Here is a 16884-nt window from a genome sequence, read left to right as displayed (position 1 = left end):
TCTTCTTCTCTGTTCCGTGGTTCCAGTGTTGTATCTGTGTGGAGCGTTACATGGTGGTGGTTCACCCCGTGGTGTTTCTCAGGTACAAAGCTCTGCGGTACAGGGTGGCCTGTTGCTGTGTTGTCTGGCTGATGAGTCTTGCCATCAGCTCGTTATGGTTTTGGTCAGAACCAGTGTTGGATTACATCTTACTGGGCTTTGACGTTGTGAGCATTTCTGTGGTGTCTTTCTGCTGCTTCTCGGTGCTCAGAGCTCTGAAACAGCCCGGACCAGGAGAAGGACAGAGGGACAGAGGGGAGGGAAACGACATGAAGAGAAGGGCTTTTAAAATCATTCTGATCAGCCTGATAGTAATGGTAGTGATTATACTGAGCCATGTTACTGATACTGTAACTGTAACTCTGCTGCCTAATTCCAACCACGTTGCTACACTCATCACGTATACAATCGTAATGATGTCAGGGTTTGTTCATCCTTTGCTCTACATCTACAAAGCTGGGAAACTGCCATGCTTCAAGGTGTTCTGAAAGCAGGATAGATCTCTTACCAGACCTGTGTGTAATAGTATGTTTTAACCCATTTAGACCGGGATAGAATCTGTGTCATTTGGCTATTTAAAAATAGCGGATATACAAGCTCGTACAAGCTTGTAGATCTGCTATTTTTGAAAAATCGTGAAAGGTTGTGCAAACATTTGTAACTCCAATCTTTGCTTCTGGGGATTCTACAAACGTCTTCTAAATCCCACAGTTTTTCAGAAAAACGCATGTTTCTATATCAGTGGTGCTCAAACTTTTTCTTGTCAAGGACCCCCAAAATTATATGTATTTGGCCACGGACCCCCATCTCAAAATATTTTGTTCCAGGGAGACCCCCCAGAAGCAAAGATTTAAGTTACAAATGTTTGATTGAATGTGTTAAAGTGTGTGTTAAAGCCCCTTAACAGTAGATGTCAGTCAGCACAGCAGTATAGTGCTGCAGGCCAGCCTGTCTGTCTGTGTAATTCATATGTAAGATACGCCCGCGTTGCAGTGCTGTCAAAAACATCTCACTTATATCTCGTCACGAAAAGCAGGGGAAAGGCTACAGCATGAATTTAACAAGAATGGATATGCACAGCTAAAACCCTCATGTTAAAGGAGGAGTTCACCCAAAAAATGACGTACAGTGGTTGTACCTTCAAAGTGTCAGGGGTGGTGCCTCTCTGGTGCCTCTGTGGTACCACCTACTTTTGTGGTACCACTTTTTTCTATGTGGTGCCAATAGATGGCGGTAGAGAGCAACTAATGGCCAGACACAGGCATGTTGTGTCTATTTGAGACAGGGCTGCTTCCAGTCAACAGATAGAAGCTGCAATTGAAGCTGAACTTGTTGAGAAGTGAAACAAATAATTGTATGGGTTATATTATCAAGATGTATTTTGGTAAATTGCACTCAGTGGGCTATTAAATATAACCCTCAGGAATGAAACATTAAAAAAAAAACATTTTACTTAAGTAATAGTAGCAATACCACAATATAAAAATACTCTATTACATCTAAAATGCCTGTGTTCAAAATGTTACTTGAGTAAAAGTACAAAAGTATTGGCATCAAAATATACTTAAAGTACCAAAAGTTAAAGTACTAAAATGTTTTAAAGTAACTCAAATGGTATAAAATAGGGCTAAAGTGGTTAATGTATATGTTTTATAATATAACAATTTATATGTGCAAAGTAACTAAAGTTTTCAAACAATTGTAGTGGAGTAAAAGTACAATATTTGCCCCTGCAGATGTAGTGGAGTGGAAGTAAAAGTACAGTAATACTCCAGTAAAGTAAAAAACACCATCATTTTTCATAAGGTTCTAGGCGACCCAAGTGGGAATCGTACCCCAACCTCTAACTTTACAGATCCCTTTCATTAACCACTACACTATTGGTATAGTTGATGTGATAGCTGTATCAGATCGCAAGACACTACACACAGAAGGGGCATCTCACTTCAGCTGAAACAGAGAAGTGTTACTTGAGTAAAAGTACAAAAGTATTGGCATCAAAATAGACTTAAAGTACCAAAAGTAAAAGTACTAAAATGTTTGAAAGTAGTCAATCTACAAGCTTGTAGATCGGCTATTTTCAAATGGTATAAAATAGGGCTAAAGTGGTTAATGTATATGTTTTATAATATAACAATTTATATCTGCAAAGTAACTAAAGTTTTCAAACAATTGTAGTGGAGTAAAAGTACAATATTTGCCCCTGCAGATGTAGTGGAGTGGAAGTAAAAGTACAGTAATACTCCAGTAAAGTAAAAAACACCATCATTTTTCATAAGGTTCTAGGCGACCCAAGTGGGAATCGTATCCCAACCTCCAACTTTACAGATCCCTTTCATTAACCACTACACTATTGGTATAGTTGATGTGATAGCTGTATCAGATAACAAGACACTACACACAGAAGGGGCATCTCACTTCAGCTGAAACAGAGAAGTGTTACTTGAGTAAAAGTACAAAAGTATTGGCATCAAAATAGACTTAAAGTACCAAAAGTAAAAGTACTAAAATGTTTGAAAGTAGTCAATCTACAAGCTTGTAGATCGGCTATTTTCAAATGGTATAAAATAGGGCTAAAGTGGTTAATGTATATGTTTTATAATATAATCATTTATATCTGCAAAGTAACTAAAGTTTTCAAACAATTGAAGTGGAGTAAAAGTACAATATTTGCCCCTGCAGATGTAGTGGAGTAGAAGTAAAAGTAATAAAGTATTGGCATCAAAATATACTTAAAGTACCAAAAGTAAAAGTACTAAAATGTTTTGAAAGTAGAAAAAAAATGGATTGGAAGAGGGAGAGAGAGAGAGAGAGAGAGAGAGAGAGAGAGGGGGGGGGGGGGGGGGGGGGGGGGGGGGGGGGGTTACATTATTTGAGGTAAGGGGGAAGGGATCTAGAAGTGAATTGATCTACCAAGCCAAAACAGGTTATGCTAATGCACACATCCTGCCAAGGAGTCTGTCTGGTCTCCCAAAAACATGTTCTTGACAGTGAAAATCATATACTGTATTTGAACAGAGCTGCAAGAACTTTTTCAAGTTAAAGTTATTGTTACTGTTATATTAGCCCTTTAAAGTTGTTTCAATGGTTACATTGAGTGAGGCCTGCAGTGTTTAAACTGGTACACAGGATTGCTTTGGTTTTTGGATTGGATGATTGCAAAAGAGATTGTTTCTTTATAACAAATATGTTTATTACATTAAAGAATATTAGCCAAACCAACCACATAAAAACAGTTTGAATCGGAAACAACAGTTCCATAAATGAGAAGTCAGTCTCACTAACTACTGCACTAGTGGTGCAGATGGTGTGTGTGTGTGTGTGTGTGTGTGTGTGTGTGTGTGTGTGTGTGTGTGTGTGTGTGTGTGTGTGTGTGTGTGTGTGTGTGTGTGTGTGTGTGTGTGTGTGTGTGTGTGTGTGTGTGTGTGTGTGTGTGTGTGTGTGTGTGTGTGTCTGTCTCTGACTATCGTTGTAGACAGACTATTGTCAACTATCTGAGATAATGATTTTCACTGTCAAGAACATGTTTTTGGGAGACCAGACAGACTCCTTGGCAGGATGTGTGCATTAGCATAACCTGTTTTGGCTTGGTAGATCAATTCACTTCTATATCCCTTCCCCCTCAAATAATGTAAAACCCCCCTTCTCTCTCTCTCTCTCTCTCTCTCTCTCTCTCTCTCTTTCTTCCAATCCAATTTTTTTTCTACTTTCAAAACATTTTAGTACTTTTACTTTTGGTACTTTAAGTATATTTTGATGCCAATACTTTGCTACTTTTACTTCTACTCCACTACATCTGCAGGGGCACATATTGTACTTTTACTCCACTACAATTGTTTGAAAACTTTAGTTACTTTGCAGATATAAATGATTATATTATAAAACATAATACATTAACCACTTTAGCCCTATTTTATACCATTTGAAAATAGCCGATCTACAAGCTTTTAGATTGACTACTTTCAAACATTCTAGTACTTTTACTTGTGGTACTTTAAGTATATTTTGATGACAATACTTTTGTACTTTTACTCAAGTAACACTTCTCTGTTTCAGCTGAAGTGAGATGCCCCTTCTGTGTGTAGTGTATTGAGATCTGATACAGCTATCACATCAACTATACCAATAGTGTAGTGGTTAATGAAAGGGATCTGTAAAGTTGGAGGTTGGGGTACGATTCCCACTTGGGTCGCCTAGAACCTTATGAAAAATGATGGTGTTTTTTACTTTACTGGAGTATTACTGTACTTTTACTTCCACTCCACTACATCTGCAGGGGCAAATATTGTACTTTTACTCCACTACAATTGTTTGAAAACTTTAGTTACTTTGCAGATATAAATTGTTATATTATAAAACATATACATTAACCACTTTAGCCCTATTTTATACCATTTGAAAATAGCCGATCTACAAGCTTGTAGATCGGTTACTTTGAAACATTTTAGTACTTTTACTTTTGGTACTTTAAGTATATTTTGATGCAAATACTTTTGTACTTTTACTCAAGTAACATTTTGAACACAGGCCTTTTGGTTGTAATAGAGTATTTTCATATTGTGGTATTGCTACTTTTACTTTAGTAAAATGTCTGTGCACTTCTTCCACCATGAAACACAGTTGTGTTTAAACAAACAATTGCTTTTGAATTCATCCTAAGGACTATGCATTATTTTCTATGTTTACAAAAAATAAAAATAACAATCACTTTTAAATGCATTCACCCTTCCCCTGCTGCTAATAATGTACTGTTCAAAGACTCACATGCGCCACATCGTGGGCGATCAGCCACACTACACCTTAAAAAAAGGTGTCAAATGTGGCACCACCAAGTAGTGGTGGTACCACAGTGGCACCACAGAGGCACTCAGATGGTATTACTGCCATTCTCAAGTGCTAACCACTGTATATCAATTGCACGCCCCATGAAGCCTTGAATTCATGGATTCATTTTTGTTTTTGTCGCATTCCTAAGCCAACAATTTGATGACGTGTGTATTTCCGGTAGGAGACACAAATAATCTATTTTGGGTCTCCTACCGGATACACTAGTCGGTAGGATCGAGGCGGGAATCAAATTATTAGCTTAGGAATGCAAAAAAAAAAAAAAAAGAATTCAAGGCTTCATGGGGTGTGCAATTGATAGAAAATAAGTCCTTTTTTGGATGAACTACTCCTTTAATCTAACTCTGAGAGTAGAAAAGGACCCTCATTCTAGTCATTCTACTACTTTACCACCAAAATGTGGAATTGAATACTTTATTAGAAGTTTGCAAAAAAAAGCACAGGGAAAGTACAGTTCAATACAAGGTCTACTAAGAGGATTTTAAACCCAAGGAAGCCTATGTCTTGTTTCTATCCATTAAATTATGTGAATCACTGGTTTCTTTCAAAATTGGCATGAAAAAACATCTATCAGGATGAACCACAAGGGGAGGTAAATGTAAATATCCATTGAAAGGAGGTGTCATTCACTGCCACTGTTTCTCCTTTGTACAAATAGTGTTTGTATTTGTTGAGGACATGTATTATTGTGTAAATGTTGTATGCTTACTATGTTGATGAATTGAATACATAGGACCACAATGGAAACAAGTCCCCAGGACTTTTTTGTGTTATCCTTCTAGCCTTAATGTCTGACTGAACCTTGTGCTGTTCAGATTTCTGACTAATAAAGTATTCAATCAATCAATCGATCAATCAAAAACCAAATGGACTGTATTAAGTCCAATTTTACCCTCAGTGTTATACTAACACTGAGGATTTTAATGTGTGCTTGGTTTTGTCCGCTGTGTTGATTCAAAGTGTGAGTTAACCAGAGCTTCTTGGACGAGGACCAAACATTAGTTCTGAGTGAATCACTTAGAATCACTGTGGTCTATCCATGATGTTATCATAGCATTTCAGCTGTGATCCAAGCACAGCACAGAACGATGGGAAAGAGTTGATAGACTGTGCTGTACATACCCAGTTAATCACTGTTGAGTCCTGTTGACACTGTAGATTCATGCTGTTGATAGACTATACATACTGTATCCATTCATAATATTCGTTGTCGAAAGACTGTCCATATATCCCTTCATAACTGAGAGTGTACAAATGGAACCAAATGGACGCTTACGTGTCCTTACTCAAGAGTTCAACGAACCCATTCAAACCGGGAACGCATCTGTGTAACCACTTTAACCTTTTTGGCGTTGAGCTTAGAAGACTTTTCTAGGACCAGTTACAGATTGCAGACAGGTGCTCTTTTATGTGTGGCTTTGAAGGAGGGTACGGAGTAGGCCTGACCTCGATTAGTCGAATAGTCGACTAATCGATCGAGGGAGTCTGATTCGACTGCCAATCTCTCATGCAAAATAAAATAAAAACTGAGACTGAGAGATTGGCCTAATTTGTTATATATTAATTAACTAATAGTTTGCCAAAATATATCATGATTCAGTGGGAGAAACCAAGCAAGTATATGTTAAATCAGACATTAAGCACCCCCCAAATGGAATGATCCTCTATTGCATAACTATTTTTTTTTACATGATTTGACTGAGAGATTGAGAGATTTGACAGTCGACTCCCAATCTCTCAGCATGAATCATGCATGATTCGACTACCAGTCAACTAAAGGCAATATTTGGCCAATCAGAATCGACTATATACATTCTTAGTTGGGGACAAGCCTATAGTAAGGAGTCACACTTTTTGATGTGTGTTGGAAGGGAATTCCACATTTTGGTGGCATAGCAGCATTTTGTCCCCATGTTTGTGCCGAAACTGGGTTGAGTGAGCTCAGTGGAGCTCCCTCTAGAGCAGTGGTTCTCAAACCTTTTCATGTCAAGGACCCCCAAATTGACACTTATTAGCCCGTGGACCCCCATTTGAAAAATATATGCCAGGGACCCCCAAAAGAGAAGATCTTTACAGCTCTAGCAGTGATTCTCAACCATTTTAATTTCAAGGACCCCCCAGTTTGACATGCATTAAGCTATGGACCCCCATTTAATCGCATTTCTATCTCTGGGACCCCAATTAATATTGTAAAATCAATGTTAATTTAACTGAGAGTGTACAAATGGGAGTGTACAAATGGAACCAAATGGACCTGTTAGGGTCCATTTGGTTCCATTTGTACACTCTCAGAGTTACAGACCCGTATTGGGTCCATTTGGTTCACTATCCATCATTTAGCTGCGGACCCCCTGGAACTCCCTCAAGAACCCCTGGGGGTCCCCGGACCCCACTTTGAGAACCAATGTTCTAGAGTGACATGCAGAAAGTCTGCCACCGGGCTCGGGAATCAAACCCGGGACACGCCGTCAGGCATCAAAGCCTATAGAGTTGGTATGCCCTTTAAACCACTTAGCCATCAGCGTCCCAAGATGTCCCCTAGCCTATGAGGATGTGATCTGACCTGCTTTATGGAACTGGACTGTCCATCCATGTGACAAGACGTTCTCAAATAGAAAATCCCCTCATTATAAAATCCTCCTCATGCTGCAGAGCAGAGATAGACTTCAGAAGTCAAAAACCTTTGTTTTGGAAATCTCTCTGAGCTTCAAAGTCAAGTAAGAGTCTGCTAATCCTTCTTAAGAATGAGGAAAGTGAGGTTTACAGTGCCTAGAGGCGACCATAAAAGCACTGTGAGGTGATATGAAAGTGTTCTTTAACAGCATGACAGCATCAACACAGTGATATGGTGGGAAAGTCACGGCAGGATCAAGCCCCCAGTCCCTCTGCAGCTGGAGTCATGATAACAATCATTCCCTGACTACTAAAGACCAACACATATTGAAGATGAAACAACCTCCAGATGTTATATGAGTCCTTCTAACGATCATACAAGCTGTGGTGGAAGAAGTACTTAAGTACTCAAAGTACCAATACCACAATGCACTCTGTTATGTAAAGTATCTCCTGAATTCAACATTTTACTTGAGTCAGAGTGCAAAAGTATTGGCATCAAAATATACCAGTACCAAAAGGTATACAGTACATACGCATAATGCAGAATGTCCCTTTGCACAATGTCCTATATTTCAAAATACATTACAGTCATTTAGCAGACGCTTTTATCCAAAGCGACTTAAGTAAGTGCATTCAACATAGGTAGGGAACGAAACTACTAATCACCAGAAGTCTTATTGCATTTTCTGCAAAAACAAGCAACCAAGAGTATACCTAGCGCTAAGGTAAAAGTGCAATATATCAGCTAGCTACTTTCTTAAACAGATGAGACAAAGATAGTGACTCTGCTGTCCTGACATCAGTGGGGAGTTCATTACACCACTGTGGGGCCAGAGCAGAAAAAAGTTGTGACCGTGTAGATCGGCCCGAAAGGACCCTTGAGCGACGAGGCAATCAGTCGCCCCAAGGTGGAAAAATGGCTAAAATAGCAGAATAGCAGAATCTGGCAAAATAGCAGATCTACAAGCTAGATCGGCTTTTTTCCAAATAGACAAAGTATAAAATAGAGCTTAATTGGTTAGTTTCTTATTAATATAATTCTACAAAATAAATTGTAAGTAAAGCTTTCAAATAATTGTAGTTGAGTAAAAAGTACAATATTTTCTTCACATGTAGTGGAGTAGAAGACATTTTACTTGCTGCACATTTAACTTTCCCTTCAACCCCGGATTTGAACCCGGTTTCCTGCGCGAGTGCTGACATTTTTACCATTGAGCTAATAGAGCCTGCCTGCTTGCTCAGGGGAGGGGATACATTGAATCAGGTCAAAAGTTACATAGTGCCACTTTATGTACTGTACTTGAGTAAATGTACTTACTGTAGTTACTTATCACCACTGGACATTATGAACAGAAACCATTCCAGATGTTATGATTCCTTCTTAACGATCATACAATCATAACAGATTGTAATCATAAGCTGCTACAAGCGAGCACAGCTTTATGTGAGTCCAATAAACTAGCAGCAGACAGTTTAACATCAGAATAATAGTTGTGTAGTTGTTGTTGGCAGAACAATGCTTAACTATCTGCGGATGACTGCGAATGAGGGTGGATTAAGTTCAGTGGTGATTACGGCATGCTAAAAGCATTTGATCATGCCTTAACCCAGGGGTCTTCAACAGGGGGTCCGGGACCCCTAGGGGGTCAGAGTTACTACAGGGGGTCCGCCAAATCTTTGTGTGATGTGATTTTTTTTTTACCTTAACCACTTCAAACCTAGCATCCCTTTTTCTGAAGAGAACTTTAGCCAAACAAGCTCACAACGCCTCGCGCTGCGAGGCGTTGTGAGCTTGTAGATCTGCTATTTTTGTCAAAGAGGTGTTTGGTGTAGAGGGAAAAAAGAGCCCACCAAGTAAACAAAAAAAGTTTAATATGAAACCCAATTTTATACAATATAGAGGGGGTCCCTGCTTCATCTCTCTCTCAGCTACGGGGTCCTTGGCCTGAAAACGTTGAAGACTCCTGCCTTAACCCATTCAATTTGGGAACGCATCTCTGTCATTTTAGATTTGTTTGGCTATTCAAAAATAGCAGATCTACAAGCTCATAGCGCGTAGATCTGCAAACGTTTGTCAAATATTTAGTTCCAGGGACCCTCCCAGAAGCAAAGATTTGAGTTACAAATGTTCGCTTAAAAAAATATATATATATTCCAATTTTCACGATTTTTCAAAAATAGCAGATCTACAAGCTCATGGCCTGGCACTTGGTGCCGCGCTATGAGCTTGTATATCTGCTAATTTTGAATAGCCCAAAGAAATCTAAAATGACAGAGACGCGTCCCCGGATTGAAAGGCTTGGAAGAACTAAGCGCAGTATTATAAAATATGCAAACAGTTGTGATGAGAAAAGGAGTTGGGAAAAAATAAAGGGCTTGATTGTTATGATAATATAATATGCCAATTGATGGTGTAATCTTTCTTTCCACCATTTTCATCACATTCAATCCTGAGTTCTACCAGAATTTGTGCTGGAAGCCTGGAAATATTACAAAATGTGTGTGTGCGTGCGTGCGTGCGTGTGCCATGCGTGCGTGGATGTGTTTGTGTGTGTGTGTGTGTGTGTGTGTGTGTGTGTGTGTGTGTGTGTGTGTGTGTGTGTGTGTGTGTGTGTGTGTGTGTGTGTGTGTGTGTGTGCATGTGCCATGCGTGCGTGGATGTGTGTGTGTGTGTGTGTGTGTGTGTGTGTGTGTGTGTGTGTGTGTGTGTGTGTGTGTGTGTGTCTGTGTTAAAGAGAGAGAGAGGGCATGGCAAGCTTTTCTTAGACCAGTCCAGTAATTATGTTAGCTTTATATAGCATGTGGTTTCAGATTCATGCACTAAGGAAAACATCTGTTGAGTTCCATAGTTCTAGGAATCCTTAAGCTTACATGTGACTCTTGTCATACTGTACTGTACTGTATGTCACTGTTAAACCTAGTCCTTATGTATACGTCTCACCACAGTGGTGTTTGCAGGATCTACTAGTTAAGCCTGTAAGAGCCAATAATCATTGATAGTATAGTTCACCTGTGACACTGAAGCTCTACTAAAGTCAACAACACAGAAACTACAAGACAAAGTAACTCAAGCCGAGTCACTCAGACATAAATGAACACACAGGATTTTGCTGTGTTGTGATTCATCAGATGAAAACATCATGCTGTAACTAAGTAGATTTACTTAAATACTGTACTTAAGTAAAATGTTGAGGTAAAAAAAACAAATTCATTTGTACTTAAGTATTTCCAACTTCCAATACTTTTACTTCTACTCCACAACATCTCAGAGACAAATATTGTACTTTTACTCCACTACAATTATTTGAACACTTCAGTTACTACTACAGTAGTTACTTTGTAGATTTTGATTATTAAAACATACATTAACCACTTCAGCCCTATATACATTTCGGCCATTTGAAAATAGCCGATCTACAAGCTCACAATGCAACACATTGTGAGCTTGTAGATCTGCTATTTTCAAAAGATTTGTATACATTTGAAAACGGGATGAGAAATGAAATGAAATGGGACATTCTGCATAGCCTAATGAGTACTTTTACTTTTGGTACTTTAAGTACATTTTGATGCCAATGCTTTTGCACTTTTATTCAAGTAAATTTAGAATTCCGGACTTTTACTTGTAACAGAGTATTTCTACATTACAGTATTGATACTTTTACATAAGTAAAAAAATGTGAGTATACTTTTTCCACCACTGTTGACTACATGTCGTGTTAGAAATGGACTTTATAGTTATGAATAACCACTTTAAAACCTGACATGCCTGTTTTGGGGCGTGCCATTATAGCGGAGAATAAATAAAATAAAATGTTTTCAAAATGTTTTGAATAGGGCTTATGTAGTTAATGGGCGGTGAAACATTGTTAACAAAACACATTTCCAGATTATACAGATATGGTTACACGTTGCACAAGCATCCTTTGTACGTCCATGTGCCTCCAGAGGAAGGGCATTTATATACTGTATATATGCAACTCTAATTTCCATTCATGGCCTTTATTTGTTGTTGAATGGGAAAGTCTTAACACATTGTGCTAACCTCTGTGCAGGGCCGCGGCCCCTCTGCCAAAAACAACCGGTGCCTTTTTGAAGTCTGTTCGGTATCGGCTCAGTGCCCTGAGCACTGGGATCGGCTCAGTGCCCTGAGCAGTGTTGATTTTGACAGCAAATTTAGTTTTAGTCATAGTCTTTTGAATACAATTCTGTTTAGTTTTAGCCATATTTTGGTCATCTGAAATGTTTTAGTTATTGTCTAGTTAGTCGAATAAATATCATAAGATTATAGTCGACTAAATCTACAGTTGATTTAGACGAATAAAAAGTATTTTGGCGGTGCCTCGATGGCGTCGTAATGGCTGTTTTTACACTTGGTTGCATGCTGAAAATAGCAGATCTACAAGCTCACAACGCGTCACAGTGCAACGTGCTTGTAGATCTGCTTACCCGAGCGTAACCAAACTTATAATGACTTGTCTTTTAGTTCTACTGGATCTCTTCTCCACTAGTCCCTCACTAACATTTTAGTCAAGTTTTCATTTGTTGACGAAATTGTCATTATATTTAGTCCTAGTTTTAGTCATCGTAGCTTAGTTTTTATTTAGTTTCCGTCAGTGAAAAAAGGTAGTTTTAGTCAACGAAATCAACACTGATCCGGAACGCTCGCCCCAAAACACACTCGCCCCCATTTTTTGAGCGGACCACCCCCACAGCGCCCCAGCAGCGGACCATTCGACCCGCTTGAGCAGAACTCTCGCCCCCAGCGGCGGTACACCCGAGACGTCAAACGTGTCCGAGTAGGTTCTGGTGACCAGAACTACATGGTGGGTCTGACTGTTCCGAGGACGGACCTACTTCTCAACCTTTTTGGCTCAGGGCACCAATAACCTGTTCCTCCACGGCACCCCTTAATTACATTGTTAGCGTACTTTATAGCATCTTACATTTATGTCATATTTACCATACGTAAATATGTAAATCTTTACCCCCACGATACAGTATGTCACGAGGAAAACGCATTTTATAGAGATAGAAAATAACTTTATACTTGACCCGCTTGGACCCCAACATCCCTATTCTGAGGGCAAGCATTCACCAAAAATATCAGATCTACAAGTAATAAATCTAAAAGTCTAAAAGTACAACATATCAAGGATCACTTGAACTGAGCTACTCTAGGCACTAGAGAGATAAAAGTGGGAACACGCACGCACACACACGCGCACACGCACACACACACACACACACACACACACACACACACACACACACACACACACACACACACACAGACAGTTTGGCACTGGGAAAATGCCAACAGACAAACCAAAACATTTAAAACAAAACAAGAAATGGATTCCCTTGCCTCGAGTATATACTGGGAAATGTCTAACTAATGAGGTGATGCGAGCCGCTGAGAGAGAGAGAGAGAGAGAGAGAGAGAGAGAGAGAGAGAGAGAGAGAGCGAGTGAGAGAGAGGCCTACTCTCTGTGTCAACAAAGGAGCAAAGCTTCCAAAGGCATGGCTCAGCCTAAAACTGACACGTATACTCACCTCACAGCCTGGAAACACAAAACAGCTGCTTATGGCGTACTGCAGCATCAACATACTGTAGGGCCATTGCTCCTCCTGTTTATTAGCAGTGATGGAAAGTACTGTAACTAAGTACATTTACTCAAGTACTGTAGTACGGTATTTTTTACTTTACTTCAGTATTTACAATGTTCAATATTTTTACTTCTTTTACCCCAGTAGTACGCCACTACAATTATTTGACAACTTTACTAGTTACTTTGTATTTAGATTATGAATAAACATACATTAACCACTTTAGCGCTATATGTACTTCGGTTTTTGAAAATAGCCGATCTATAAGCTCACAAGGTACTTTAAGTATATTTTGGTGGCATTACTTTTGTACTTTTACTCAAGTAAATCTAACAGACTTTTACTTGAAACAGAGTATTTCTACATGGTGTTATTGATACTTTTAATTAAGTAAAAAAAAAGCTGTGAGAGCTTCTTCCACCACTGTGTATTAGATAAATGCCTTGACTGTCAGTGTTCTAACTGCTGACTGATTTAGCTTCTTGAATAGCACTTCTTCTCTTACTGGCTCAGCACTTAACCCATTAAGAACAGAAAAGCATCATAGATTTTAACCACTTTAACCATTATCTTATACTTTGGCTATTAGAAAATAGCAGATCTACAAGCTCATAGTGCGGCGCTACGAGCTTGTAAATCTGCTATTTTTGAAAAATCGTAAATATTTGTGCAAATCTTTGAATATATATATATTTAAAGCAAACATTTTGAAAAAAACTTTCATTGCTATAATATCAGTGGTTCTCAAAGGTTTTTCATGTCAAGGACCACCCAAAATGATATGTATTTGGTCGCGGACCCCCATCTCAGAATATGTTGTTCCAGGGACCCCCCAGAAGCACAGATTGGAGTTAAAAATGTTTGCTTTGAAGGAGGCATGAGCTCAGTTCTGGGCTCTCCCTAGGCTGGCAGAGGGAGAGTAGTGCCAAGGATTACATAGGCAATTGGCACTGGGTGAAAACATGGGTTGCAAAGTCGTGGGATAAAAAAAAGTTTAGAATGAAAAATGTCTGCTTTAAAACATCTATGATATATTCAAAGAGTTGCACACATTTTCACGATTTTTCAAAAATAGCAGATATACAAGCTCATAGCGTGGCACTCGGTGCCACGCTATGAGCTTGTAGATCTGCTATTTTTGAATAGCCCAAAGAAATCTTGAAATTATACAGATGCGTTCCCGGTCTTAATGGGTTAATGTTGTCAGTAAAAGCCAGATAGTAGTAGCGGAGGTTGAACTGTTCTTTTTGTGGATGATAGTGACTCTGGGATAATACTTACCAGACCAGAATGTCTGGCCAAAGTAATGAATCTAATCATGCATTAGGGAGTATAGGAATAAAGTTGCTGCCTGGATAGAATTGGTGACAGATATCAAAAAGGTCTTAGTAATAAAACATTTTAATGAAAAACAGACTTTTGTGTCCATTTGTGTGTGTATTGCAGTGCAGACGTGTCACGTTGTGAGATTGTAGATCTGCTATTTTTTTGGGTCGAGTGACACCGTTTCAGTGGTGGAAAGTAACTTAGTACATTTATTTAAGTACTGTACTTAAGTAAGTTGAGGTATTTGTAATTTACTGGAGTATTTCCAATTTTCAATACTTTTACTTCTACTCCACTACATCTCAGGGACAAATATTGTACTTTTACTCCACTATAATTATTTAAAAACTTTAGTTACTAGTTACTTTGTAGATTTTGATTATTATTACAATACAATAATGTATTGAAATAATATATGCCGGGCGCATTCGATCCATCTGTAAATAGTCATGAACGCAGCCTCCGATTTACCACCATGAGGCTGATTTGTAAAATGTAGGGTGGCATTTCTTCCTTGGCCTAGTGGGGATGTGGGTACAAAGTTTCACGGAAATCGGAGGCTGCGTTCATGACTATTTACCAATGGATCGAATGCCCCCGCCCCCCAGTTAAAAATCACTAAATCATTAAAAAACGATAGAAAGCAATACATGATTTCTTTTTAACACTCACCTCTTAATTATTATCATTACAAACTAATAAAATAACCATTTTGGTAAAAAAACAAAGTTGTCCTTTAAAGTACGGACGGAGCTAGGAGGTTTCTGCCAGACAGCAACGTCATGCAGTGCCAACTTAGTTCTGCCCGTCGCTCATCAAAAATAACTGATTAAGTGCATGCGTACGGAAAGCAAGCAGACATGCGCTTCCTCTGAATGCTTTTTTAAGCACTGGTACTCAGCTACAGAGGAAAACGACTTAAAAAAGAACCAATTATTTTATTCAAAGGCTAAATCAAAGAATGTGCAACTGAGCCTTCGTCTAGCTTGCATCCCTTCCTCTTTGGAGTGATGCTATTTCCACCTTGGTGTGGTTCTTTTTTTTAACATGTGTGCATTTGCATGCATACGCACACACACACACACACACACACACACACACACACACACACACACACACACACACAAACACCCTTCGCCACAAGCTGAGGTTGCGATCTCTCTCTCCTTCTCATCCAGGAATTAAAAGCCTGCAGCTGGAGCTTGGTTTAATAAAGCCCTCACACGCACGCACGCACGCACGCACGCACGCACGCACGCACGCACGCACGCACGCACACACACACACACACACACACACACACACACACACACACACACACACACACACACACACACACACACACACACACACACACACACACACACACACACACACACACACACACAGTGACTACAGTACTGTATATGAAAGCTTTGTTTCATTTGCTGGGTGTTTGGCACACAGGAGGTGTTGAGACCTGCACTTCTACGGTTGGCAAGTTCAACTACCTTGAACTTGCACAACAACAAAAAAAATCACCCACTGTTGTGGTGGGTGATGTGACAATAAAGTCCTGATTCTGACTCTTCTACCTGAAATTCACATAATTTGTGGAAGAGATAAGACCGAAAACAGCGGTCCACGAACAGAGACAACCTCGGGTCCAGTTTAGAAAGTGGGGGGTTCAAGTGGTTACAACCTGTATAGTATATAGTATATGTGCACGTATATGAGCTGTTTGACCTTGACTCGTTAAGATTATGGACGCACCGATATATATCGGCCACATATCGGTATCGGGCGATATTTGCCGATATCGGTCAATATCGGTATATCAGCATTGATTGATTTATTTTTTATTTTTTGCTGGATAAAGCTACAGGAGTTTTTATTCTATGGTGTTTGTGATATGAAATGTAAGCTTACCATAATCACAGTAAACATTATCATGTCATATTCGAGGGCTTTTTTTTTTTAACTAACTCCGGTCACTTTCAGTTCAGCACAGCTGAAGTGTGTGTGTCACTGTCCAGCTGACCCTCATTGACACTCCTTAATGTTACTTGCATCAAGGCAATTATGTTGCGTTTCTGCAGATTTTGAACAGTTATTTCTTAAAATGAATATTTATTAGTTTCCTTTGCTCAAAAGGGGGAAACAATAACACCAAAAACTAAATAAACGAATATCGATATCGGTTCCGGCCAATAATTTCCATATCGGTGCATCCCTAGTTAAGTCATTGATTGATTCTCAAAAATAAGGAACATAATAATTATCAGTTCAATAAGGGACACGTCTTTTATAGTTTCCAAATAAGGAACAAAAAAGTGTGTCCCTTAATCAGTTCAATAAGGGACACGTCTTTTAGTTTCCAAATATGGGACCATTCTGTATTTCAAGTAGACAGTTAGTTGGCAACCCATACGCACTTCTAACAAAAAGCTATCTGTTAGGCATGCCTCT

Source organism: Gymnoscopelus microlampas, assembly GCF_963454915.1.
Source record: "Gymnoscopelus microlampas genome assembly, chromosome: 15".
In the NCBI taxonomy this organism is placed as follows: domain Eukaryota; kingdom Metazoa; phylum Chordata; class Actinopteri; order Myctophiformes; family Myctophidae; genus Gymnoscopelus; species Gymnoscopelus microlampas.
This window is presented reverse-complemented; position numbering follows the sequence as displayed.